This window comes from Poecilia reticulata, linkage group LG8, assembly GCF_000633615.1.
Source record: "Poecilia reticulata strain Guanapo linkage group LG8, Guppy_female_1.0+MT, whole genome shotgun sequence".
Lineage (NCBI taxonomy): Eukaryota > Metazoa > Chordata > Actinopteri > Cyprinodontiformes > Poeciliidae > Poecilia > Poecilia reticulata.
In genome coordinates, this window is record NC_024338.1 from 18,214,574 (window position 1) to 18,219,070 (window position 4,497).

Below are 4,497 nucleotides of genomic sequence, written 5' to 3' on the forward strand. Positions count from 1 at the left end.
GGCTCTATGCAGAGGGACCGGGGCCGGGAATCGAACCCAGAACCTTCTTGCTGCAAGGCAACAGCTCTACCAACTGCACCACTGTGCAGCCCCCAGTTGAACTAGCACTTTTTAAATCAATATTAAGAAATTGTTATTAATCTTGCTGAAAAGCTATTTGTGAGCAGTGGTTGTCCTAATGTATTTTTACATTTTATTTACGGTTTATTTTCAGTTTTTGGACGCCCTCCATTTTCTGCTGCCCTGGTCAACTGCCCATATCAAAAAAAACCCACTGCTAATTAGTTACTTTCGTCTTATTTCAAGTGTACTAGCAGATATACACCAAAAACTAGACCAGAGAGCGTTTGTAAGATTGTTTCTAGAGAGTGCGCTCTCTAACTTCTGCTCTCTCTCCCGTTTTTGTTTTCTTTTAATCACTTTTATTATTCGTCGTGTCGCTGCTGCTGCTGCTGGAGCGAAAAGGCAATTTGCAAGTCGGATATTTCATCAGACAGCAGAGAGGGGCGATCACAATGAGCGGGGAAATGACAGAGAAGGAGGAGTAGGAGAGGATTAAACAAATGAAAAGAGGATGACGAGGGAGAGGAGGCGGCAGAGGAGGAGGAGGAAGAACGCATGGGGAAACCTGGAGCGGCAGAGGAGATGATGGCTGTGGAGGATGGGTCTGTATATAAACCATCCATAATGGGCAGCTACACACACACACACACATATATATAAATATATGTGGCAACCCACCAGTTAGCTTTGCTTTAACACTAAAGACTGAGAGAGAAAAATGAGAGGATGGGAGAGGGATGAGGGGGAATTTCCGTCTCCATGGCAACTTTCCCACCGTGCAAAAAAAAAAATCATTTAGTCGGAAAGACATTTCACTCAGTTCAGTGAGCTGTAAGAGGCAGCGGACGGGAGGGGAGGCGGGTTGGTTCTCTGAAGGAATTTTTCTAAAACCCGACAACTAAACACGAGCTGTTACTGCAGCGTGGATTAAAAAAATAAAATAAAAGAAGACGAATACATCTACAGATGACGACAAGAAGGCAGTGGCTTTGTAGGACGGGGATGACTTCGAGTGGAAGCAGCTGTGTTTGAGTCGTGACTTTGGTGTTTCTGTTTTCATGCTTTAAACGTAAATATTACACTGCAAAAAACACAAAATCTTACCAAGAATTTTCACATTTGTTTCCACAGAAAATATCTTGGTAAATAAGACAAAATTAAATCACAAGTAACTTTTCAGGAAGAAATAGGAGCTTGTTTTAAGTAAATAATTCTTTAATTTTGATGAAAAATTACTAGTTTTATTAACAGATTATTTTACTGATAATGTGGGGAAAATGTTATAAATGAAATAATCTGCATGTGGAACAAGAACGTTTTAATATTAAAACAATTATTTACTTAAATCAAGCTCCTATCTTGCTGAAAAGTTACTTGCAAGATAATTTTGTCTTATTTGACGTTTACCAAGATATTTACACTAGAAACTAGACAAAAATTACGTGTTAACATTGTGTTTTTGCAGTGTATTGCAAAACACAAATACTAACAAGATTTTGTGTTTTGCAATACAAAAAGTCAAAATTCTGTCAAAAATGTTTGACTTTTCAAACTCAAAAATGTCCATGTTTTCTTCTGGAAAGCTTCTTGTTTTTGTTTTTAGTGCAATTTTTCAACTTTTCAAGCTCAGAAATTTCCAAACTGTTTCTTGAAATTTCTTTATATTAATCTAAAAGATTCTGAGATTTTTTCAAGCTAAAGTTTTGACATTTGAAACTCAGAAATTTCCGAGATCTTTCTAAAAAATTTCTGAAATTAATATAAGAATTGTAGTTTTTTTCTAGCAAATATTCAACTTTTGAAACTCAGAAGTTTTCATGTCTTTTGCTAGAAAATTTTTGACATCGAACTAAAAAATGTAATTCTTTTCAAACAATTTTTTTTACTTTTAAAACTCAGAAATGTCCATGTTTTTTCTAAAACATTTCTGAAATGAACCTAAAACTTTCAGAGTTCTTTGGCTGAAAATTTCTCCTTTTTTTTCTAGCTATACTGGCCCTAACAGGCTGCCGTACCTTTGCTACATATCACCAGCAGCAGCCTTCACAGAGAAACCCAGAGAGGATGAGAAATGTATGACACCCCAAATGTCCCAGGTAGCTCTGATAACCTCTTCAGAGGATTTAAGTGTAGCAGCATGTTGGCTGTGATTACCTGTGGTGAGGCGACCATCTGGCCCTCCCAGCTGGATGAAACGGTCAGGAGATGGATCGTCTTCGCCACACCACCTGGACCTTACAGACACATATTTTTCATTCATATTTTATCATGTCAGTCTCTGACATTAAACGAAAGAGAAAAAACCCAAATGCAGTGGAAGTAAACATTGTCTGGCTTTCCGAAGACGCGTCTAGAGAGCAGGTTCTCTGTAATTGCTTGGCAACTGCCTGCATGGTGTGTGTTGAAGTTCAAAGCTAGACGGCATATCTCCAAGCAGCAGAAAACATCAGAGGTGCCTACGCAGGCGGGCACAATCATGCACAAACAAACATTCACAAGCCGTCCCGTCAGTTTAAATTGGCCATGTTGCTCGGTCACAATCGAAACGCGCTGCGGGGGGTTGAATGTTTAGATGGGAACTTTACTCATCTACTTCCGGAAGGGAAGCGGCACGGCCGTTTCCTCCCGCCTGCAGCATTTAGGTTAAACTGATGCAGATTCTTGTGTCTGTGAGGTTTTGACTTGGATGAAAACAGAACCGAGTAACCATCAGCAGAACGGACCACTGGACCAATGAAAGGCTGCAGTCACAGCAGGAAAATCTGCTTCTTTTCACCCAAATGCGACTTAAATCCGGCTTTTCACCACACAAAAAAAATCCAGTTTGTTTCACTTCTATGCGTGGCAAGAATCAGACTTGGGTTGTAAATAGTTACATTACGTTTTTGAAAAAAAAAAAAAAACTTTTAGGAGTTTTTTATTGAAAGAAACTGATTTGAAAAAAATTTATTTTGCCTAATTTAGTTATTCTTTGTTACTTATATGAACTATTGTCATTTTGGTCCTTAAAATACCAAAATTTCCATTTAACTTTATGTTGTGGTCCGTCTGATGATGTAGTGTTACATTGCTATGGCAACAGTGATAACTAGCTCTCTTGACCTTCCTAATTTACGAACAATATGCGTACTTTACAACTATTATTTGATCAAAAATGTTTGTGTACTCAACCCACCTATGTGTAATACTAAGATAAATATCAGTGGTATTTATTGTAGTACTTACTCATTTGCCGAATTAGCAAAATTAGCTTAGCTAATATAGCTAAGCTAATTAGCTAAGCTAATTAGTGCACGGCCACGAAAGAAAAAGATCGGATTTCAACAAAAAATTGGAATTGAATACAATACCTGCCAAAAAACAGTTTGTTGATTAATTAAAAATACGTTTAGCTGTTTGTTGTATTGACTTGCTGATGAGGAATTACACATTGTATCTCCGGGATTACAACCTTTGGTGTTAAACATGAAATGGTTGATGATGAGTCTGCAAACATAAAAATGAGTCAGTGATGTTCAGTTTGTGATTCCTTGAACTCAGCAAGTCAAAAGCAAAGAAACCTGACAGTGTTTTATCACAGCTTTAGTCATCAGGCTGTTGTCCCTCAAGTGTTTGTGGGAATTACTCAGCAGCGGCTTGACGGGGGATTTTTACCTACTAAAGAAATTTGCTGACATCTCCTGGAGATACTGAACAACAACATCTGTTCATGATCACTGTTGAGAATATGATGAACAACAATAAATATTGAGGTTCTGTCTACAGACTTAGGTAAATTTAACTATTTAGCACCAATTCACAACAAACGATTCTGGTAAGACAAAATGTTTTGTTATGAGTAAAATAATCTGCCAGCGGAACTAGTTAATCATTATTTAGGAATTATTGACTTAAAACAAGTCCGTGTTTCTTGCTAAAATGTTATTTATAAGTTAGTTTTGTCTCATTTCAAGAGTGCTTAGATATTATGCATGAAAAACCTGACCAAAACTAAGTTAAGATTTTCTTCTTTTTTTTTCAGTGTATGATTATTGAAAACAAAGTTGGAACAATAATTCTGACAATGAATATGTCCCAGAATGACACAGAGGAAAACACTCAGGCAGGGCCAGGTATAGTTTGCAAATAAAACTGCTCAGATAATACCAAATATAATTTTAACTCCCCACTTGTCTGAATTGTATTTTTTTTTACATATTAAATAATGCTTTAAAGCATTTTATCTTACTTTATTTTATTCTGTTACTGCCAGTGAGTGACTGTTATTATTATTATTATTATTTTATTATATTGTTTATTGTTATTCAAAAATCTAATTAAAAACAATTTAATATGGTATTACTTTCACCTTTTCCTATTATATGTAAATATTTCTTTAAGGTATTTTTTAAAGAAGTCAACACTTTTAATTTCATTTATAATTTTGTGGAAAAC

At 36.2% G+C, this 4,497-nt stretch overlaps 1 long non-coding RNA gene across 1 annotated transcript; it reads left to right on the plus strand.

Moving 5' to 3' along the window:
* The first annotated feature begins 300 nt into the window (after window positions 1-300).
* Window positions 301-4,169, plus strand: LOC103468971 (uncharacterized). Its single transcript, XR_534277.2, has 3 exons — window positions 301-665; window positions 2,051-2,159; window positions 4,085-4,169. It is a non-coding gene; the product is annotated as an uncharacterized LOC103468971 (long non-coding RNA).
* Window positions 4,170-4,497: the final 328 nt, after the last annotated feature.